The following is a 25,622-nucleotide window of genomic DNA, read 5'->3' on the forward strand; positions in this document are numbered from 1 at the left end:
GCGATTTTTATGTCCCTTTAGGTTGAAAAAAACTAAGGTTAATAATCAAGCTCAGTTTTATTCGACGGTTTCACAGCTGTCACAATGAACTTAATGATCTTAGATTATCTGTTATTTTTCTTAAATAGAGAATCCATGGAGGCAGAAAAAATGCCAGAGCACATGGACATTTACCACACAAATGTTTTTGACAATTCTTTTAAAATTCGCAATACATTTGTTTCAAACATTTTCTATTACATTTTTAAAAGACTAAGGTGCTAACTTGACTTAACCGAGTAGGCATTATAAGTTTATGTCTGTTCCTGGTGTTAATATTATGGTTATGACAGTCTCTAACAAATTAAATCATGTGCCATTGTACATACATTACATTATCAAGAATATATAGAGAAGCAACAGTTAAGATGCCTATTTCTTTAAATTTTGTTCTCAATAATTCTTTAGGACCTAGGTTATAAATAGCGCGTATAGCCCTCTTCTGCTGCACAAATATTGTATTAATATCGGCAGCGTTACCCCATAACAATATACCATAGGACATAATATGGAAATAACTAGTCGCGTATCTATCTCAGTTAATTGTATGCTGCAGAACTAATTTTAGTAGCCAATCTTTCATTAAGGGAATCAAAAATACTTAAGTTTAAGAAAAAAATGTGATATTTCAATTATAATACCAAATAAATGTACACCGTGCATACACCTTACCGTGTGTAATACCACATAATTTTTATTATTATTTTATCATATTATTATTTTGACTTATATCAAACTGATATTCAAAACTATTTGCTAGAGCCTCGTATATTTATTTTGTATCGTTTACAGACTTGCATTGTTACATGCGCTAAGGTAAAATTATATTTCCAAATTGTTTCTTAATTTTGTTTATTAGGTATATTCAATTAATCAAAAAAGGCTTGTTTATAATATACATATAACAAAATGTAAGCATTTAGTTAAAAAGGCATATAATTTATTCATAAATATTTTTGAAGTAAAAACTTCTTTAGCGGCGTTGAGCACTTTTCTTGGGATGGGTATAAAATATTAAACTCGCGTCAGGACACGTGGCCTGATAGAAAATTCGTAAGACAGTCGTTGAAATAATGGATGAAAGTGGATTTTTTTGAGATAGAAACTTTTAATATAAAATAATTTTAATATTTCTGAAGTGTTCATTTTTTATGTAATATTAATTGTCATTTTAATGTACGATAGCGCAATAAATGAATTTTGTATTTAACCACATAAATGCTAGTACTTTTTTGTACTTTAAATTGGACGTAATTCCAGAAATACGTTCCAAACCACAATCTTGTCGAAGTTGAGTTAAGAACACAAAACTGGGCTCGTGATTCATATTAACTGACTGACAAAAAATGGCAGCCCTACTGTCACTCTTTAAATGACACCATGACCTAGGAGCCCAACCCACATGTATGGAGTACGCTAACATTTATTAAACTAAACACGAATCCCTTAAAATGTGATGTTTGTGGCTTGGAACGTTTTTCAGGAACTACGCCCAGTTATACTCTAACCATTCCAAAATATTCAAAAAAGCACAACGCTAATGTTTAAGTTAGTACTTCGCTTCCTGCAGTGCAACCCATAAGTGTTTATATATATTTTTATGCAAAAAATGCTACTAATAAGCAAATTTCTACACAGAGATTGTACATACACGCAATTATATCACAATAGTACATTCAGTTTCACTACACTTCCGTTGTATCTTCACGGTCTGTGTTCACCTAGTACAATAGCATCGGGTTTGTTCTCATCATACTATAATTAAAAGTTATAGCTATATTTTGTGAACTCAGAGAACAGTCATAGTGTACAACCGGAAACAAAATAATAATAGGCACATCCATTTTATATTTTAATAGAATGCTTCCAAGCATTATTCCGCTACGGGCGTTTATGATCAAGAGTTCTAAGTAATAGATTTAATTTGAACTCTTAAGAACAATCTGCGAATGATGAATGAATTATCTTAGATAATTTATACGACTAGATAGAGCCTCTTGCTGCTAGACGACCAATGAAAACAGGCCAGTCCAGCCCAGGTTTATTACTTTAGTGTGCGTGACAAGCTACGTCTTACACTCGCGATTTGTATATCATGATACCATAGCTCATAATGCTGTGCAAGTAACTAAAAATATACTTCTCTGACCGTATCTATGTCAGTCAGTTCCCTTATTTTCTTAACCGCATATGCTGACAGATTAACAGAGCTTAATCTGTTTGCTAAGGCTGATATACGGTCACCCCACTGAAGCTTCACCTAGAGTTATACCTAAGAACACTGTCTTATTTACAAGATCCAACATTTCTCCATTTAATTTAAAATGTGTGTTAATCTTTTTTACATTCGGTAATATGAATTTTAAGCATTTCGTTTTCTTACCATTCAAAAGAAGATTAACATAGTATATAGACGTATAAACAATCTAATGAAATTATTATAAATATCTTCTTACATAATATTATACTTTCGCACAAACACAACGGTGTGTATAATATTTACGTGCGATTGAAGTAGAACATTTCATTAATTAGCTGTTATTATTGTATCTCTATCGCTGACGATGTAACCTCAGTCTTAAAGCAGCATTGGCATTTTTTCTAATTAGAACATTCACTTCACATTGAACAACACTGATTGACGAACAATAACCAACTAGACTCCCAATTGCATATTAAAAAGTAGTCAAAAATGTCTGAGCGGCGTTTTATAATCGTATTTAACGTACCTATATTCAAATTCAAATATTTTTATTCAAAATAGGATGTGACATCACTTATTGAAAGTCAAAAACTACAACCCATTCAAAAACAAATGCCTCAGACCTGAGAAGAACGGGCGGAACAAACTCAGCGGGCTTTTTTTTTCATCGAAAAAATATGTTTACAAAGTAATATTGTACAATTAAACTTATTATTTACTCCCAATCTGTGGTATCATTAAGAAAGTCATTTATGTTATAGTAACCTTTACCACACAAACGTTTGTGAACAATTCTTTTGAATAACGTAATAATTTTGTTTTGAACATTTTCTGGGATCTTGTTGTAAAAGCATATACATCGCCCCACAAAAGACTTACTAACTCGACTTAGCGGAGTAGTAGGCATTATACGAGTAAGTTTATGTTTCTGGTGTTAACATTATGGTTATGACAGTTTCTAGCAAATTCACTTATGTGCCTATGAACATACAGTACATTATCAAGAATATATTCAGAAGCAGTCATGATGTTAATTTCTTTGAATTTTGCTCTCAATGGTTATGATTAGCACTTGAAATGTAATTCTTTAGTAAATTGATTAAAAACGACAAGTTAGTTACACAAATTTGTTAATTTAAAGAGTCACTTACTTGAAATACGACACTCCATCCCTTTTAAATTTGTAAATGCCGTTATTTGGACAGTTTTTCACTGACCACTTTGTCATTGCGTGGCATTGTATTCAAAGCGCGGTCGAAACACAACTGAACGAAAACTCTGCCTCATAGACGCGTAGGCTGAGTTTTGCTTCAGACAATTTTTGGGCGTGATTGTGAGTATAGTTGTTTAGTGTACTTCAATGAACAAAAAAAATGTTACTTACCCATAACTTTATTATATGTTACAAGTCATATTATATTATACATGATGAAAGAGTGAATTGTTCCTGGGACTGCCATTTTAAGTAACTGATAACTGTTTAATTTAAAATTGAGATAATGTTCGTTACCACAACCACTCTCACGTTAAAAATAATTTACACTAAGTATTTAATTACTTGTTAAAAATGTAAAGCGTAAGTAAAAAGCGGCGCACTGTCAACATACTAAAGTAATAAACCTGGCCTGTTGCCATGCATTGCCTTAAGAGGCCTTATCTACACGCTTAATTATCTAATTATATTATTATGTTTATACAAAATTCTACAGTTAGTTTGTATGTAAATAGCGGCAACTGTATCAACAAACTATTGTGTGATATTTACGTCCGAAAAATTATGATAAAATGTATTGTGCCCCTTCCACCTTTCGCTGGTGTCATTCAAGATAAAAAAATAAGCTAGGGTGTAAGTTCAGCTCAAACTTTGGTTACTTCACTCAGTCGACAAGTCAATCCAACAGTCTTTTACTTGTACATTTCAACTGTAATCTGTTTCACAACCAGCTCGGGATGTTATCAGTAAGATCTGACAAGAAACTCGGGGGGGAAGCCGCTATTGGTCCCAAAAAGAAAATATTATGCACTTCCGCAATGCGAGACAATTAAAAACTTTATTACTACCAACACATACTTCGCACTTCAACTGCTCTTTTTAGGGTAAATTGGTTCTATGACGGTTTCATATCATCTCATTTATTTATTATTATTTATAATTACATACATTGTTCTTCATGCCTAATATAAATTTACAGCGTCAGTCTCAAAAACAGAAATAAAGAGGCACATAATGTATTAAATTCCTTTGGTTGGCTCTGTAGGAAACCCTGTGCAGAGCCAACCAATACTATGTTACTTAAGAGAATACTATGTTAGAAGAGTTATTAGTTTTTGGCCATTCTTTCGATTGGCATCATAAAAGTAGGGGTGTTTTTTTACATTTAAGTCGGTTCGATTCCCAGACGAGGCAAGTAATTTTTAGAAAATCTTTGAATGCAGAATTACTAATTTTGAAAAATAACATAAAGTCTTCTTTCAGTAAAATAGCCTATCTTCGATATTTAAGGTACTTTCCCTTCATGTCACATAACTTTGGGACACCCTGTATATTCGTATGTCAATAGCTGTTTCTTTTACATCGTTTTTACAAAGAGCTTCACAGTTGATTGAATATTTAAAAAAAAATCATTTTAAACCTTATTCTTTAAACACAAGAGTCTGATATACGCAGGATAAGTTTATCAAGGATGTTGATAGTATTCCAGCTATAAAACGTTATCGTTGTAATTGCGTTGTGTCTGTGACGTAGGTACTCGGCGGCCATCTTGCGTAACTCATGTAGGTAACAAGCATTGAGGTTTTATGTGAAACTCTAACCTGCTCGGTCACGATAGCATTTTATGGCTTGTTATGTCAGAGGAAACTAGTGTTCTTATAGCTTAATAGCATGTTGCACTTGTTTTGACAAAAACAACGCGTATTTCCGAGATCTTATGTCCGCGTTTAAAGCATTGCTTCAACCATGTACTCTGTACAGTGCGACGGCACGAATGTATGAACTTCTGTTATTTATTAATATTTAAAAAATAAATGTAATTGCCGGAGGTAAAAATCCGGCATGGCACCGTGCTTAAGGTGCTTCTCACCTTGGACATTCACAAATCGAGCGGGCCCGATGGCATTCCCCCGATAGTGCTGCGGACATGTGCTCCGGAACTGGCGCCGGTCCGTAGACCTTACCTGTCTTTTCCGGCTCTCCTACTCATCAGGCGTAGTCCCGAAATTATGGAAGGCGGCTTGAGTGCACCCGATCCCTAAGAAAGGTGTACGCTCTGATCCGTCCAAATACCGCCCCATTGCCATTACCTCCATTTTCTCCAAAGTAATGCAGTTGATCCCCTATACACTGTTTCTTCTGCATATCAATGATATGCTGCAAATCAGCAGTATTAATGAATACTGCTATATATAATATATAGCAATGGCTATGCAGACGACAGCACAGGGTATGCTTCCTACACCGGCCGTGCCAACATGTGTTGGTATAGCGTCGACGAAAACCGGAACAAACTTGTGTCTGAAATTGAGACTATGATTTGCAAAGACTCGGAATGGGGCCGACAAAATTTAGTCTAATTCAACCCCAAGAAGATAGAAGTTTGTGCGTTCACCACAAAATGTCTCCCTTTGTCGTATCCCCTCGATTTGAGATCACTCCTCTAACTGCCACAGCCTGTATTGGCATACTTGGCGTCGATATATGGAGCGACGCGGACATTCAGTTCCGTGGTCACAAGAGAGAAGGAAGAGAAGGCCAAACTGGCCTTAAACAAAACTTGTATAAAAAAAAGACAGAGGTAAGGCTACTAATTTAATTTGTACATATAATGTTATAAACTAGGCCTATTTAATGATAGTTTAGCCGTCCATACGATCACGCTGTAAGTAGGTACTTAGGTACCTACAGAATCAGCTGGTATAGTTACAGATAGTTTCGCTGGTCTTAACGTTTCTAAATATTTCATACACTAAACTTATAATATGTTATAGAAATAGGTATTGAGCTAGTTCATTTTCTAAAAAGAATATTTAAATATGAAACAGATTCTAAACTTGTGCCTGTTGGTACACATACGGCCGTTCCCAATATTCAGTCTATCTCTTACTTGAGATAAAAATCATAACTATCGTTGACTTTTCTGTCCCAATAAACTTTTCGAAAGTAACTCACCTTATCCGTACACGCTGTCTGTCAATGGGACGACGTATAGCTTACCACGGATAGAAGTTTATACGGAAATTGCAATTCACGCGTCCCAATATAAGGCGATAAGAATGACTTATCGGGTATATTGGGACAGCTTCAGATTATTCACAGCTAAATTACTGACAATAGAAGGTAGTAATTTATCTCTATCTGTAGATATGTAGTATATTGGGAACGGCCGATAGTATATGTTTCAGTGGGTCCTATAAAGAAATAAGGCCACGCCTCATCAAGTACCCCGTGTAGCGGAAGTAAGAAATTTTCTCACAGCAATAATAGAGTACTGATAACGCTACTTTAGAAAGTTGTGTCTGATCGTTGCGCTTCGCTGGGAATGATGAAGACGAACATTCTCGAAGGTATACGTCTTATCCCTTCTGAGCCCTGACGTTATAATTATTGTTGATTTTCCATAAATATCTAGGCGACATAATATGCTGAACTTATATTGAATCATATTGTAAAAGCATATACATCGCCCCACGAAAGACTTACTAACTCGACTTAACCGAGTAAAAAATTACAAGTTTATGTTTGTTCCTGGTGTCAAGAGTATGTTTATTATACTTTCCAGAAAATTTGCTTATGTACCTATGTACATACACATGAAATTATCAAGAGTACATTGAGAGGCAATAGGTATTTTTTTCTCTTGGTGATTATGTAAAGCAATAAACTTATAAAATTGAAACAACGGCACTAAATTCTGGGGACCTTATAAACGACTTTTCTGCATTCATCATTTCACAAAGATGTTGCTAGCCCCAAACACTCAAAACAACTATAACTAATAAATATATCGGTCTCAGTGAGTCATACATCTTTGTGCCGTTTGCTGTCGAGATACCTAGCCCGTGGGGCCCAGAGGCGCGGAGAATGTACAAAGTACTATCTTCGCGCCTCAATAAGGCTACTGGAAACCCAAGCGCTGGCAGCTATTTCGGTCAACGGATCAGCCTAGCTATCCAACGCGGAAATGCTGCCAGTATTCTTGGTACGCTTCCACGTAATGATAGTTTTAATTTAATGTAGTCACAGTATTGTAAATATAGATAAAATATTTGTTTTGTTTGAATAAATGAGTGTGACACTAATGCATATATATAATGCACATGTTTCAATAAAATACGTTTGTATTTAAATCTCATTACATTACATTCAAATTCCTATCAGCTAACAATTTCTTGCTAAGATTATCATAGTCCAAATCATCTTAATTTAACCCGAGATGATTTTATATAAAGCAAAATCTAAATCATTTATGTCTTATCACATAAAAAGCTAAATATTGACACATTATAAATTACAGTGAGATTACTCGTGATTGTCATCGCCCAGTGGTTTTTGTTTTCATAGTAACAAGACTATCTTACATAATAAAATAAAATCAAAGTAAAGACTATAATTGAATATTTTTTAAAGGAATTATTAAGGTATGTTCTACAAATAAAACCAAAAAAGTAGTTCACAGAGTTTTTGTCTGTTTATTACGTAACATCACATATAAGAAAACTACATTGTCACTAGATGCAGGCATTATTTTTGTTGATTTATTGCGACCACGCGGACGGCGTCGGGTGTACAAGCTAGTACGTACAATAATAAATTGCGTAGATTTGTAAACGGCATGTTTTTGATTCACCACAAGCTTGGCAAATTTATTTTTAAAAAAATTTTTCCAAGTTAACCTAAATAGATAGTTAAATCAGTTTGTATCATCTTTATATATATAATTCTTCTTTACGTGTGTTGGCAGTGAACTCCTCCTAAACGGCTGGACCGATTTGAATGAATTTTTTGTGTGTGTTCAAGTGGATTCGAGGATGGTTTACATTCACAATTGAACTCCCTCCTTAAGGGCTGGACCGATTTTGAAATTTTTTTTTTGTGTGTTCCAGTGAAATTGAGAATAGTTTAGATTCTCAATTCAGTCCATATATAATATCCTGCCCATGCTAGTGAACTTCTCCTAACAGCTGGAGTGATTTTTCAAACTTTAGACGCGTTTACAGTACGTCAGTTGGGTTCGCTAGTGTTATGTATGATAAAGAAAATTTGATTAAAACTTTAACATAAAATTGTAATGAAAAATTTAACTTCAAAAAGAAAAGAGAAATTTTCCCATAACATTCTTATTTCAGAACAATTTTATTTACATTACATTTAAATAATTTTATTTACGCTGTAAAGATTATTTCTTTAAATGGGCCCCTTCGGGTAAAAGCCTCCCCCAAGGAACGCTACATTTCCCTATCCTTAGCTGTGTCCAGCCAACTTCCACCCGCCATCGTTATCTCCTATTTCATCTGCCCATCTGCCTCTCTGACCTCTTGTTCTGGTGCCTCTTGACCGTGACTACTTTAATGACCTTAAGGTCCATCAATCGTCCTTCCATCCATCCATCTTCCTTTTTCACTGTATTTAAAATGAGATCGAAAGTCCAAGTCGCATATGTACGCATAAGTGAGGCACAGTAGTTCTGTAGTATGCATGACTATTTTATTGGTCTTAGTATTATTATTAAAGCTTATTTGTATAAATATATATTTTTTTATGAAAGAGGACTAACGAGCATACAGACGGGTCATCTGATGGTACCTCGGCCCATACTCTCTCGTAACACTAGAGTAATTACAAATGCGTTTCCGTAAATAAACACACGTACACGGACGGGCAATGATCGAACCGGCGCACCCTGGTGAGAGTCAACGGTTCTACCAATAGGTTGAGCATTAATGTTTTAAAGAAGTTTAAGAGAGTGTCTTATCATTCAAGAAGATATTTAGCTATTTGTGAGCTGGGCTGTACCTGTTATACTATCTATAGTTGCTTGATAGTACACTTCACTACCATTTTATTTATGGCAATCTCTTCATCCAGTTCTGTCCGGTAATTTTTGGAATATTGTTTTAAATTGAAACCGGCAGTGTTATATACGGGCAGTATATCCGATTGCGCGGTGGTCTGTGGCAATGACGCTTCAATTGTAGCAAAGTGCTTTTAAACAAGTACAGGAAATAACACGACACTAAAATTTACGAGCTGTATTACTGTACCCACTATTCTACAGGGTACACGATTACATATTTTTCAACACACTTGCTAGTAAAGTGAGCCTTATTACATCGTTCTTAGGGCCATAATCCGAATGATAACACACGCGTGCATAATAATATTACACACTTCAATATAATAGAGTTATCCCTACAAAGTTAACTTACTACATAACTTTAAATTATATGAGAGTAAAAAGAGCATTTTCAATTTAACCGGGTAATACAGTTTTTTTTTAACAACAAAGAGGTTATAAACCGTTGAAAACCCATTTACATTTTTGAAACAAATAAATGTGTCCCTAATTAAGGCGTAAAACATTTATTGTCATCAAATTATTATAATTCATAATAATTTGTTATAAAAATATGCATTTTATCACTAAAATTATAATTTTAAAGTAGGCTGTATGCCAGTTTGGCTTTATGTAATCCATCACCGAACATTTGGCGCGTGCAAATTAAAAACTTGTGCGCCATATCTTTTATAATATTTTGTTTGTATCGCATTTGTTGATGTTGAAAAATCCAACGGCGGCAAATATTCCTAACGTCACAAGAAGTAAAACTGGACAGTGTTTCTTGAGAGACTTTTCATCTGTTTAAAAATATTACAATTCTTATTCTATTTATTATTGCAATTCTTAATGCACATAAGCTATTACATACTTTCGATACATTTTTCTACACGCTATTCCAAATTGAATGAGCCATCGCTCATATTTTAGGAGCTTTATCAAGAATTAACACGTTTTTGAGCTTGTTGACTCTTTTAACAGTTAATACCCACATTGAACACAAATGCAGTGGCGCGCCATGAGAAATAATAAAAAGTTGTTCAACATGAACGGTCTTTACAGTGTAGTGTGTTATAACAACATGGATGTGTTCTTTGAATAGCGGGCAGAGTGCGTTAAGGCGCTTGTACTAGTAAAGATTATAAATAAGATTACAAACGTGACATATAATAATATTTGTCTTACATTCATTGTTAGACCGGCTATTCTTATAGATATAAATTTAATTTGTATCCATTCCAACGTTCTCTTTAAATTTTACAGCGATACAATTGATGAATAGGTATAAAAAATTGTTGGTGAAATGGCTAAAAGTTTATAGGTTAAACTGTTTCTGTGGTTCAATATGTGTGTATATTCTAATTTTGATTTAAATTTGATAAATAAAATAGATGTAAGTTAGAGAAATCATTGTTTGAGCAATACGACATAGAACTAAGTTTAGACTTTAGAGCATAAATCGTCCTTGAATTAGGTATTTTAGGTTCTATAATATAGCATGTTGTATTTGTGTTATATTTATCATATAATACTTACTTTGATAGCAATAATTCATTAAATATTTCTTCATTAAACAGAATAAAAAAAAATATTCCTTTTCACCCCTATTGACTGGTCGAACATAACCTTTTTCGTTAAATATACAGGAAAGAAACTCATTTGAATTTCATCATTCTAAACATTTCTAACTAAAAATAAAAGTACAGTTTTAATAAAAAATAGTAACCTGTAGATGAAGCCACAACCTGAGAGTTGAACAAAGCAAACAGAATTTTATAACGAGGCGGTACTCGAACGGTTAGCTCAGTTGGTTAGAGCACCGGCACGGAACGCCGGAGGTCGTGGGTTCGAATCCCGCATCGTTCATAAAATTTTGTTTTTCAAATTTTATTTGTGAAATAGTAACTCAACAAGCGAAGTGGTAACTTCCCACGTTTGTTGAATGTTCTGTTAGCATACTTCATGACAACATTGTGATAAACTACTTTGAAAAGCAGGTTGTAACGGCGTTTTGGTCCAGGGATCTATTAATTATACACAACATTGTAGAAAACATAAGGTAATCTAATACAGTGGCCTATTTCGCTACTGGTGTACAAACTAGGTAGGAACTGTTGCAACATCGACAGTAATGAATAAGTGAAATGGAGTAGCTGAACTAAGAGTTATGTCATCTATGTAGAAGGAATGTTGAGACAAAACTCGGATCAAGTGATAGAAAGTGACCACCTTGGCATATGCGTTCTCAAATAATTGATATATTAATTGTGAAAAGGAGCTATCTCAAAACAGATGATCTATTTTTAAACTATTTGAATTGAAAACTTCTCTAGGCGCGCTGAGAACATTATTTTGTGGGTATTGAATCACACTGAGCTGTCACACTCAAGTCGAGTGTGAAGCGCAGAGTCAGAGAAAAATTTAAAGAGTAATTTATGAACGATTATATATTATATACAGGGCGACCCACGGCAATGGCACTTAGAGGGGAAGTAGGTACCTTAAATATTGTAGATGAAACATTATACTGAAAGAAGACTTTATTTTAAACAACAATTAACAATGCATGTCATAGATTTTTAAAAACTTGCCTGATCGAACCGGGAATCGAAACCGCTTCACAAGAAAAAACAGCAAAAAACCATCGATCAAAAGGCTTCATCATAAGGCTTATTTTTTGCTATATGCTTTAGAAATAAAAGACCATGAATTTTAACATTTAATTTAAAATTTTGTTCAGAAAAATGAAAAGCTGACATTACCGATATACAACTGACATTATCATGTTCGATCTTATTACTTTGTTCAACAATAGAAGAAAAAAACATTCTGGTCGAATGTTATTCTCTCCAGTCTCTCCAAGTTAACCTAACAGTTGGCGATATTTCCTGCCAACTACAACTTAGTGCCCCTTTAGGATTCTTGAACACCCATAATTGTGAGCAGCTAGTGCCTCTTCATATTTACACATAAGTGGTTAAACCACAGTAGTGGTAGTTTCACTAGCCGTGGTCACAGTATATACACGGCTGTAAAACAACTACATCCTAAAAGTGGGGGGTTGCATGATTCTAAATATATTGGCACTGTTAAAAAATAGTGGTGCGGATTAATTTAATTTTTTCATAATAAACATGCAATGCATTTGATTTTTAAAATTCTCTTTAAAATCTCTTAAATTATAAAAAACTAAAAAGCAGAAATCTGTTTCACCCCAACACCTGACAGCAGTAGAAACATTGTAAGTACAAGTCCCATCACATTACAATGCTTGCTAAAAAAGTTCATAAAAAATTTACTTAATTTCATTTTACACTACGTTTCAGCTATAGGTAGCTCCCTAGGGAACCGTACCGACATCCTGTATATAAACTAAACCGGTAAATAAACTGCGCGTAAACGTTTGAAGCGACGCACACACACAGACGCGTCGAGACCTGCGTATGTCTGAAATGGGATGACAATAGATGACACAAATACAAAATGAATGTCAATTTTTTATGACAAAATATTTTAGGCAATAGACGAGTTGCTCTCAAGAATGACGCTAATACCACTAATGCTCAGTCTTATCCAGTTTCCATAAAAAAAAAATTTGGGCTCAAGCACGGGCGAGTAAAAAAAGAAGGACTCCGCGCCGTGATATTTGCTAGTGAAGCACTGTTATGCTAGTGTGTGTGCGGTTACAGGGGATACTAGTTACACAAATTTTTCTCCCTTAAATAACAAATACTTATATAGTATCGTTTTTACACTTTTTCACAACGCACGTCGGCATTTTTATAATGTATTACGCAAACTGATCTGTCATAGACGATGACAATTCTCATAATGGCCGCCTAACGGCCTGTAGTGTAAGTGTGTGCGTGGGGCTATGTATTTACACGTTAATCGGCTTGTTTTGGTGCTACACTGTTATGTAAGGTGACACGCAGTCCTTATTTTTTTACTAGTCCGTGGGCTCAAGTAATATATTAACTATATACCATATTAAGATATACAATAATACTCCGTAACAAGAAAATGTGGCCATTACTTATTCATATTTCAGCCACGGAAAGCAATCCTTAATAATGATAATTTGATTAATATTAAACAAAATAGGTTGTATTGTCACGCTACTGTTGTATTGCAATATTGATAAATACAGCGATAGGGATGTCAAGGGATTTATTTATTATATATTATCAATTGAAGAAATTATTATCGATGACAAGTAAAACATTCTTTTTTTCTAATCTTGAAATAGATAATACACAAAATTCTCTTTCGGTAAGTCAAAAACCTCCACAACTTGAAAAAAAATCCCCCACAATATCATTATTTTTGGTTGGTAACGTTTATCAATCTACAAGTTAAAGTAATAAAAGTGAATGTCCTTAAATACACTGTTATACCAATTTTTATTTTTTGTTTTTTATGCCAAAAGTGGCCCATAACTTTTATTACTATGTTTATATTGCTTGTTCATATGTGTCCCTACAACCCTTATCTTAACCGTATCGATGTAAATTATCACCTGCTACAATAGCAGGGCAGCTTGACAGTGTCAGACTGCTATATATTTTTTATGTCAATAAGGGACGAGATAGCAGGGCGTTCAAATGATGGTAATTGATACGCCCTGCCCATTACAATGCAGTGCCGCTCAGGATTCTTGAAAGACTCAAACATTCTGAGCGGCACTACAACTGCGCTACAAGATGTTAAGTCTCATTTTCCCAGTAATTTCACTAGCTACGTCGCCCTTCTAACCGAATCACAGTCATACTTATACATTACTGCTTCACGGCAAAAATATGCACCGTTTTTGGACCTATAATCTAGCCGGCATCCTTTTACAAAAGATAACTTCAATAAATTTAACAATTAACTCACACCCACGTTTATATATAATAAATAAATAAATTTATATTGATTGACAGCCCTGTGACGATTCAATTAGCTTCCGTTCGTGCGTGCTATCTTCAGATCGTGGATATTCGAAAGTGCACAAAACACAAATGTCTGATACAACAATTACTTAATAGTCAAGACGTTTCCTTAATTACAGCAACGATTAAGCTAATTGGGCGTGTGATAAGTCGTGACGAAATATATTCACTTCACTGGGTGTCGGCTTTTTATGGTTTTGCGATATTTATAACATTGCGTTACGTAACATCGTCACGCCTCTGTCCTAATTTGGTGGGAGATATGCTACAATATAAATAACGGCTTTTTATTCCTTGTTCCACCAGATTTCCACTCAGATGTATTGAAAATAAATATATAACTTGTAAAGGCTTATATTATTTTTTTTAATATTACTTACAGAGGCGATTTAGTTTTTCAAGTTGTGAAGTAAAATAAATATGTTTAGAAAATTTATACGTCTAGATAGATTCTCTTGCTGTTAGACAACCGAAAAAAACTTACACTTGCGAATTGAATGACACTTTGTGTTAGTAATAATAATAATAATAATATTGACACACTTTTTACACAGATTATATTGCCCCAAATTAGCCATATATAGCCTGTGTATACTTACATAATACAATATACTTACTTAAACATACATAAATACATATAAACATACATAAATATACATAAACATCCATGACTCGGAAACAAACATCCATATTCATCATATTAATGGTTGCACCTACCGGGATTCGAGCCCGGGACCTCTAGTTTAGTAGGTAGGATCGCTAACCACCCGGCTGTACAGGTCGTCAATTAGTTAATGTGCGTACATTTCTCAAAATAGAGGTTAGTTCTCTCTCAATTCAATTTTTTTCTACTTTTCCACAACTGTCATGTTTGTACGTAGATGGGTCGATACACCGAGTAAGGTTAGCTAGATACGTAAAGCGACGCAATCTATGCCAATAAAGTCCGTTAGATTAATCGCAATCGGGCAAAAAAAGGTATACTTGTCACGGTACACGCACTGTTTATTAGTTGGACTGAACGCTGCAATTACAATTTAGTTCAGGTTCTTAAAACCTTTGATCTATGTAGGTTCTGTAACACGTATTGTCATTATTAGTACACTATAGGATAAAAGAACCTGTCGGGTGTATTTAGTTCCATTCATAAATGCCAAATGATGACTGCCAAGTTAAATCATCAACATATTTGATCCCACGATACAGTCTCCGCCTAGTGTGGCGATTCATTGACAATCACAATGTAGTCATATACATAAGCTTGTAAAATATTAAAATTTATTATTTGAATAAATTATTCTTATTATAAATTAGTATTAATTAGTAGTAAAAGCAGTGGGAGCGCTGGTCTTACAGAAGAACACGATACCATAGAATACAAATTATACATGAATATAACAAGATGAAAAGGATTCATAGTGAATAACATTACTGTAGGTATTATACATATATCATGTACTTAAACTGGTAAACTTGAACCGTACCGCGAAAAATATTCGGGAAATATCGCTTGATAATCGTAGTTGTTAATATGATACATTAAAAAACCTGAAATAAACTATTAACTAAATACGTAATTATAAAAAGCAAAAACTGTAGATAGTATCTTAGTTAAATGTCATAATAACTTGCGAAATATTTTCAAATGTACTCTCATAACGTTATGTTATGGAATAAACAAATATCGTGTTTTTTCTATAGTTTGGATATTATTGTAATTGCATATTCGTAGGATAGTGGGGTTTGTGCTAATTATTATAGAAAACAATTTTTTTTATAATTATTTAGGGACGAGACGAGCAGGACGTTCAGCTGGTGAAAATTGATACGCCATACCCATTACAATGCAGTGCCGCTCAGGATTCTTGAAAAACCCAAAAATTCACCTTGAGACATAAGATGGTAAGTGTCATTTGCCCAGTAATTTTACAAGCTACGGCGCCCTTCAGACCGAAACAGAAATAGGCGCCGGTACCCATAATCTAGCCGGCATCCTGTGCAAAAGAGCCTACTACTGGTTAAAAATTAACTTGGTAGTTCGAATAGTAGCTCTAGAAAGATAAATTAATACCAATAATTACAAAACGGACCAAGATATAAGATATTTAATTAAATTCTACAGATTGAAAATACTCTAGTTATGTTGTCAGTGAATGTTTTTTGTTATTGTTTAACTGTTTATACCGTAACAGCTGACTTACGCTTTACTCGAATCGGTAAAATAAATGGAGCGAATGATGTACCTAAGCAGGTATAACGTTTTGTATTACGCCTTTTAACTGTAAAAATACTATAAAATTAAGCGGTAGATAAATCAATAGTTTGTATTTGAAACTAGATTGCAAGGAAAATATAGGAATATTTGAACTTTAAGTGCCTGAATAGTAAATACCTGCATTTATAAGAGATATCAAAATTTATTTAATTTACAAACTTTGGAAGTATTTACATTCCATTTCATGATTTTTTAATTTGATGAAACATTCAATCAAACCAATTTGGCCGTACAATATACCAATACATTGGTATATTTTGATAGGTAATAAACATACTATCTAATGTTATGACAAATTACTACAGTACCTAGCTTTGTATGGAAATACCATACCTACGTAGCTACACATTCAACAAAAACCGGTAACTAAGTACAAACCTATTACCTATTATTATAGGTTTTTTCCTCTTTGCTAAGAAAAGTAAGTAAGTTTTTATAGGACACAGTCAAAATATCTTTAAAATCTTACAAAATATTACACTTTACAAGCAATTTAAATGTATGCCAAGTGCACTTTACAATGTACTAAAGTATATTGGACGAGAGTTCACAACACGAATAAAGAAAAGGTTAACGCATACTGTACTGACCTTAAAACCGGCACAAACTGTACCGTTCCACTGACAAACACACAAACACGCGATGGTAGCTACTACTGGCGACCGTTCACTGTACGCGCCGGGCCCGCTCTACACCGAGCTCAGATAAAATCAAGATAATGCAAGGTAAAAGTAGTGTAAGGCGGAGTGTACAATGTACACTATCGCTGTGCAAATATTTGAGCGCCATCTTTTTTTAGAGGACGTTTAGCTAAGGTTTTTTCAACTTATTAATTGGCGTAAGTTTTAGTAGGTGATAAAATATGCAATGAGATATAATCTGCTAATTATGTTCTGGTACAATCACCCCAAGAGCAGGTGGTGACAGCAGAGTGACATAGTATTAACGAGATTTCACTGTAGTACTTACCTTAAATCTGCGATAGTACCATCCCTGTAAGTAAACCAAGCAGGATTTAATTGAATCTTTAGGTAAAATTGGGAAAAGGATGGAATGATTTAAATATTAAAAAAAAAGAACAAAAAACCTGAAAAATCATGCTAATTCTGATGCCTTCGAATCACGCAATTCGTGTTACTTCGTTGTAATGTGTAAAATTATGTCTACTGATCTTAGGAAGGTATTTTTTGATAAAAACTTTTTTATTTACAAATGAATGATATGAAATTATTAAATAAATTGTTGAAATATATTAATAACTAATATAAATATAACTAAAAAATAGATATACCACCACAATGCACTTTAAAGTAACGCGTGATACACACACACACACACCATTGGAACCCGGAAATACATTATTTTTTCACCTTTACAAGTAATCTATTTTTTAGTTTACTTGTAAAGGTGAAAAAATAATGTATTTTTTAGTTTACTTGTAAAGGTGAAAAAATTATGTATTTCCTGGTTCCAATTGTGTGTGTGTGTATCACGCGTTACTTCAAAGTGCATTGTGGTGTTAGACCGAGCAGACAGAACTTGGCGAACACGGTCGATGACTTCTGTGGTCTGGTACCATTACCGAGTTACAATAGATTGTGTATTTCGCGAATTTCGATATAATAAAACGTTGTTATGATAATTAACTAGTTACAGAACACGGCACGCAATCACTAACAACTGGACCTTTATTACTGAGCCTCTGTTGTCTGTTGTTCTTCTGTCAACGGGCAGTATTTCATAAGACGCATTGGATAACTGAAATGTTAATAGTAGGTACCTACGTGTTGTTTTAACAAATATTTAAACAAAAAGTTTCTTTTGCAAAATTATTTGAATCGTACATAGTAAGGCTAATAAAGTAAAAAAAATATTATCGTGTATGTTCTAAAAAACACTTATGCAGAGTAAATTTTATTTTTTAAACACATCCAACGATTTCTCCCAGTGTAAGAGCGAGTCCATCTAGCGCCTTGTCGTGCAGGGCAAAGTGGAGGGCACCAGAGGGCGAGGAAGGTCGACCATGCGATGGACCGAAAAAATTAAGTCTGCTGTGGCGGTCCGTTGAACGAGTGAACCAGACTGTCGGGCAGCAGGGAAAAGTGGCGAATATGTCACTTGGTGATGCCCACGACCAAGAGTATAACGAAGAACAAGAGCACCGATTTGTAAACCTGCGTATATCTCGCACGGTTGCACAGAGCTCTTCGTATATTAGGCCAACTAGCCCTTGAAGGGATTTTTTGCACTTCCGTTTTATGTCTATTAGATAACCGTTTTGTTGGGAAAATATATTATAAATATTTGAAGTCAGCACGCTTCTTGGTCGATACGCTCTTTACAGAGCTGTCGTGGTTGTCATGAAGTTTTGAAATAAGGGGCCGATGTAATGTGCCTCACAATTTGTCGCCATCTCTCTCTCTCTCTCTGTTAGAGGACATTCGAATGAACTTAAGTACGGGACCACCCACAGCGGATTTGATTTGGTCGATCGCTTGGCAGACCTACCGCCTTGTCTAGTGCTTTCCACTTTAGTCTGGACGACAGGGCATTTTAGACTGGTTGCCTCGATACGTGTCCAAAGAAGTCGAGTATACGGGACTCAGAAAAAACTTAAATTTAAAAATAATTAATTTAACCTAATTCAAATTTAAAAGGATCCCGTGTTTTAAATGATTCTTCCTCAAATTATTACTCTTATTTTTTTTTGTATTATTGCTGCAATGTGCGCATGATGTTGTACACTTGATGGAATATGACCACCTACACCTATTACGTCATTAACAATGTGCCGCCGATAATGATTTTATTTAATTTTTCAAGTGAATATTGTTGTGATGGAGGCCGCCTATGTTCTTCTGCAAAACGAAAGGAATCACAGGAGCGTTGCTGTTTTAGGAAGGTGTACCCACTTTTTTTGAAGGTACCCATGTCGTGACCTAGAAACACCAGAAAACAAGAGAGATCACTCTGCCCAGTTTGGTTGTACGTGGTAGAACCAGTCGTGGCGGTCACAAACCAAAACTGTGGCTCGTTGCACTGTCGGAATTGCTTAATTAGATATGTCTACCACATCGAGAAATGTGTTATGTTCCCAGAGTCCCGTACTTACCTACTTACAAGTCGACACAATTTTTTTTATGACAATAAGGGACGAGACGAGCAGTACTTCAGCTGATGGTAATTTATACACCAATTTATACACAGGATTCTTAAAAAACCCAAAAATTGTGAGTGGCACTACAATTGCGCTCGTCACCTTGAGACATAAGATATTAAGTCTCATTTAGCCAGTAATTTCACTAGCTACGGCGCCCTTCAGAGCGAATGATGATGAAGCATAATGCTTACACATCACAGTTTCACGGTAGAAAAAGGTGCTGTTGTGGTACCCATAATCTGTCCGGCATCCTGTGCAAAGAAGCCTCCTACTTGTAAATGCCATTAGTCGCCTCTTACGACTCCCTGGGGCTTCGCTTTTTTTTATGCCCCGGGGAAGCACAGGGCAAATGCAAATGAGTGTCACATTCTCTGTCCACACAAGACCTTTATCAGAATACTGATAATAGTTAATCTCTGAATCTCTGTTCTAATCTAATCTCTGTTAAACTCACAAATTAACGAGAATATTAGAACATACAAATATTATAGCATTTAATTATTCGTAGCTAAGAACAATACACATTAGCACGCAAAAAAGTGCTAATGATTTATTTGACTTGGCTTTTCTTTCATCCTTAACACTCTCCTTTTATTGACATTCTCAAATTTTATGTCTGTTTGTAGGTATTTACTACGTTGACCTTCACCTGATAGCAATGATATATTGCCAACTATTTTGTAGGTACGCAAGTGCAAGCAAGTCCTTTTGGCCTTGATTATCAAAGTAGAAGTGAAATATACTTATTGAATCAAAAAAAAAACGGAAAAATATACTCAGAAAGCAAGGAAAAGGCTTTTTTATTCTACGTCATAAATCGAATACTATACCTATATCATAAAAATAATTAAAAATCTTTTTAAGCTTCTGCCAATGAAGCACTTTCGGACAAATGCTAGGTTAACTTAATTCAAAATTTGGACCACCGTTCCATGCATAAATACCCTATTTTTTATGATTTAATTACAAATGTATTGTTTTCAGACTTTCCCTATGCTCTTAGTATAAGAAAAAATTACTTTTTATTGTTGTATTACCTATTGTTGTAGATCATCGGAAAGTACGGTGTTTTGCAGTTGATATAAACGGCCGTATCTATTACGTTAACTTATAAGTTTGCTTTTTTCACAACTTGAAGGGACTGTAAACTTGAGTATATCGTTTTAATTTTAACAGACACATGGACAACAAAGTGATCCTATAAATTTTCCATGATTTTCCTTTTGAGGCACGGAACCATAAAATTGAGCGACCCACAATGAAGCGTGGCCTGAGTGAGATTTTATAGATTTTTATTCATGTCTTATTTGCATTTTAGCATACTCAAGTAAACTTGATTTAGTGCCAATTTTGACAAGTTCCTCAATATCACTTCGACAGGTGTTTTGCCTATAGATACACCAGGCATCTTCAGAAGCTTTGGCCCCTCTTTTCTCAATTATTTGTCAATTCTATTAATGTTCTTATATAAAGTTCCTGCCGCTGAATACTGCATTTTGTAAAATGCATGATTATGATTAAGAAGAGTGGCATTGACTTTCATACAACTTCATTTCATTAAAATGGTGGCGAATGGTCGAATGTATAACTATGACATTTATGTGTGTAATTTTATTGAAGCAAATAAATAAATAATTTCCGACTCATGAAAACTTTAACAAAACAATCTTGTTGTCGTCACGATTGACCCAGAAAATAAATTGAGGCTTATTCAGGTAGCAAGTTATTAATTATTAACTGATAAAGAAGTACCGTAGTCAGCCATGAACACATTTCTCGACAGGAGTAAACAATGTGTGACGCATGACACGTTATTTTTTATCTATGATAGTATAGCTGCTTGCTGGGTGCTGATTTCAGAGACGACTGCAAATTGGAGTGACGACCTCACTTTGTCATGGTTAGAAGACGGTACGATTGAATCATTTCTTATAGAAGAAGGGACAAACGGGCAAGAGGCTCACGTTATGGGAAGCGGTGAGGCAACCCGCAACAGCAGAGGTCAAAAGATGCATCGCAGGCCTTTATGCTCAACGCTTGAAGGTCCCTCAGCCGTATGGGTTTGTGAAAACTGTATCTGATAATGAAATCTACAAAGTGAATGTGCGAAAAGAGCATGGCAAGAAGTTGCTCGCAAAAAGCGCGGAATGGACGCGAATGAAATTAGAGGCGAATTTGGCTTTCTCTTCCAAGAGACCATGTCCCTGAACGTCATTCGATATATCAATGCCGAGTGTGCCGATATAAGTAGTGGCAGTTATAAGAGTAGTCTCGAATCGGTGAAGGCTTTCGCTATAGCAAGACTCACCTCTAACGCCTCTCCATTAGACTCAACCGCTTGCGCCCATTAATGGCTGAGATATGCAAGAAGATCACCGCCTAAGCGCCAATGATGGAAGACATACTGGCGATCGCTGATCAGCTTCTCGAGGTATTCCAAGAACTGGCGGTTGATAATCAAATTCAAATTCAAATATTTCTATTCAAAATAAGATATAAAATCACTTATTGAAAGTCAAACTCATTCCAAAAGGTATGCCTCAGACCTGAGAAGAATCGACTCCATAACTTTGGAGAAAATGGAGGTTATGGCAATGGGGCAGTAGTTGGATGAATTCCGAGCGACTTTGAAAGTGGCTTAAGTGTACCGAATTTCTAAGATTGCGTGCACTTAAGCCACTACATAATTTCGAGACTACTCCTGATGAGTAGAAGTGAAAATACGGATATGGACTGGTGTCAATTCTAGAGCACGTATTCACAGCATTTTCCAGGGAATGCTATCAAGCCCCCCTCGATTTATTAATTTCCAAAGTATTTTACCTCCGGCATATATGAGTTGCACCGCGAGGTATGAAAACAGAGCCCAGGTGATTATTCTACATTAAAAAGTTTCTCTCTCATAAAAACCCTCGACCTCGCGGTGTTTCGGCTTCGCAATCACATTGATTCAACTACTGGTCCAATGACAGTATCATAGATAAGTTGAAATAGCCGAACTGTAATTCTTTAGAAGTATTAATCTTATATTCATAATCGCAACGACTGTTATACGAATATTCAATCATGCCACGTGTCCTGACGCGAGTTTAAGTTTAATTTTATAACCATCCGAATTCTTGTAGTTCAAACAATAAGGCATAATGGTGATTTAGAATAGTCATGTTATGACTAATATATTTTCTTTACCTTAAAATCTTACAATATTCCGAACACCCCTACTAAATGACTTCGCAGAATTTATGATTTAAGTATCTTTCAATAATAACTGGGAATTTTTACGTACAAAGCTGTGTGGGCAAGCGAATCAACCGTTTTCCTGTTCTATGGTATGGAATACATAATACATGTAAATAAAAAATGTTGTTTCTTCTATAACTGTCCGCTTACGATTCGTCATATTTTCTTTAGGTTCCATTCCATTTTGATAAAGTGAAGCGTGACCGTCATATTAATTATAGGTCTAACCTGGGTCTAACCTATCTGTAACTTTTAAAAACATTCATACGTATAACAATCGAAGATGCTGTCTATGCGTGATACGAAAAACCTTAAATAAAACAAATTAAATCGATATTTTAATAAAAGTGCTATAATACGAAAATAAATAATAAATCAAAAATTAAAATTAAAATCGCTTCATATTCTATTTTTGTTTTTTCTTCACTTTAGATTTGAACCGAAGATATCGGTCTTATATTTTTAATAATTATGTAGTGAAAGTAATTAAAAGGAGATTGACCTGAGACCTGACTGTCTGCTCTGACACCAAAGTATCTACAAGATACTTAAATCTCCAAGACGCAGAGCCTAGTTGTTGACCGGAGTATTAAGATATCATTGAGAAATATTCCACGAAACAATCTCATTTCTCTTGTTTACTGAAGATAATACCTACCTATGTAGGCCATTGTGACACCGCATCTAACAAAGTATATAAAATAATTGTAGTAAGAACTTCCCACTTATTATCAGGCGATATTTAAACATAATAAATAGTTAAATACACCATCGAACTAAATTCTCCTTAGTGTCTGCGCCACACAAGCAATCAATATGTTTTAAAGATCTTTTATATAATTATATTATATTTTAGTTATAACTTATACGCGTATCTAACATTTATTATACGCGGAATCGGCACTAACATGTTTTTTATTTAAAAGGGAAAGAGATTCACGCATGATAGGAAGTGGGGAATCAACCGCCTTTGAACTTCCGCAAATCCAGGGGTCAAGAGATCAGTAGCCGGCCTGTAAGGTGGGAGTATGAGCTATACTTGAAAGTCTCCGAGTCCCTGAGTATCGGTTCAAATCAAATAACTTTATTCATGTAGGTCATGAAAATGACAGCGTTTATGAATGTTTTCTTTTTTACATTAACCACCACTTCAGAAAAGGTTGAGCTTTAATGAGATGTGGCCAGAAACTCATTGCCACTTTCATCAACACTTACAGCTTCATCGTGTTACAAATCATTTCAATTACAATATACTGTGTAAAGTGTTACAACAAAAATACTAAAAACGTTAAATACTTTATGCCTTACACGAGTAAGTAAAAAAAGTAAGATTAATAAGTAAAAACAACGAGTTATTGAGTACAACAAATGCCTCAATCCACACACACCGTAAATAAATAAAGGTATTATGCCAAAATTATGAATTTTAAAATCATGAAGCACATTTTCTGACTATAAATAGCACCCGTTCACGAGCATGACGCATGGGCCAGCTATCGCCTGCATCAACCATATTTTAGGGAAGGGAACGACCCGACCCGCATGACGAAGCCTGTCACGAGAACTCAACCAAATGACAAAGAATAATGCAATACATAGGTATTGTTTTATGTTTGCTATAAACTTGTTGACAGCCATAAATTGATGAATGATTCGCCGACGTTACTGAGTCTAGAAGTGAAAACATTGCAGCCCGTATTCTTCCACAAAGTGTCTGTGTGAGGCAAGGAGTCCCTGGCAGGTCGCAAGAAGAGTGGTTGTGGAAAGTCAGACAACAACATGATGCCGGTGAATTTTGACGTTAAGTACGTTGGTTTCGTTTGATTTAGCTTTTCGTATCAACCGCATTCAAATCGAAGAAGCTGGCATTGGAGAGCGCCCGCCCAGATGTGAGAACAGTAATCCATGTGAGGCCGAATTTGCGCCTTATATAGTTGTAGGCGGTGGCTTGAAGTGAAGTACTGTCTCGCTCTACTGAGTACACCTAGCTTTTAACAGGTCGATTAAGCTTTCTCTCCCCGTCCGAAAAGCCACACCCCATTCGCCTCGGCAAAAAATCTTTTGAGGGACCTGGAGACGACATTGTAGTGTTTTTTAGTTCATTTTGCAGGGGCGGTCAAACCTGAAATAAATGTGACCTATTCATACCCATAGGCCCCAAAGAGGATGGAATGAAGCGTTCCATACCTTGCAGTACAATATCAGCAAATGCGTTAACAGCGTGGTGGTGAGAATATTCAGGCTAACATTTAGACAAACTTTCTCTTGCACGATCCGAATTCTAATCTCTAAATCGTACCTTAAGGCCTATAACTTTTAAGCGGCGCAGAATCCTTTATAGTCCGGTCAATTTAGACAATTGAATTAAAAAAAATCTGACAGAGCCAAATCTTCGTAGAGACCTTAGGTTTACCACAAGGAATAAAGTGTCAAAAGTCCCAATCAGTCCCATGTGCGCTAAGGGGCTTATTCGGGGCCCAAGGTCAAAATTTTAGGTTTTTTGGATTTTTCTCGAAAACGGTAAGTTTTATCGAAAAAGTACTTCAGAGAAAAATTGTAATTGATTTATTCTTTATTTAGGGAAAGTATAGAAATCATTATGGCTTAGGTCTGGGCTGTACGGCGGATGATCTAATAATTCTATGTTTTCTTGCTCTAAAAACTCTTTTGTTCTGTGCGCGGTGTGAAAACTCGCATTGTCGTGATGGAGGATGGT

At 35.1% G+C, this 25,622-nt stretch overlaps 1 protein-coding gene across 1 annotated transcript in view; it reads right to left on the bottom strand.

The window, feature by feature from the left end:
• Positions 1–17,193, bottom strand: part of LOC126974293 (uncharacterized) — a 55,505-nt gene extending 38,312 nt beyond the window's left edge. The window contains exon 1 of the mRNA XM_050821763.1: positions 17,097–17,193. The gene's annotated coding sequence lies outside the window, so the exon portion shown is untranslated. The remainder of the gene's footprint in view (positions 1–17,096) is intronic.
• Between the last annotated feature and the right edge of the window lie 8,429 nt (positions 17,194–25,622).

Source organism: Leptidea sinapis, chromosome 32 (assembly GCF_905404315.1).
Source record: "Leptidea sinapis chromosome 32, ilLepSina1.1, whole genome shotgun sequence".
Taxonomy (NCBI): Eukaryota; Metazoa; Arthropoda; class Insecta; order Lepidoptera; family Pieridae; genus Leptidea; species Leptidea sinapis.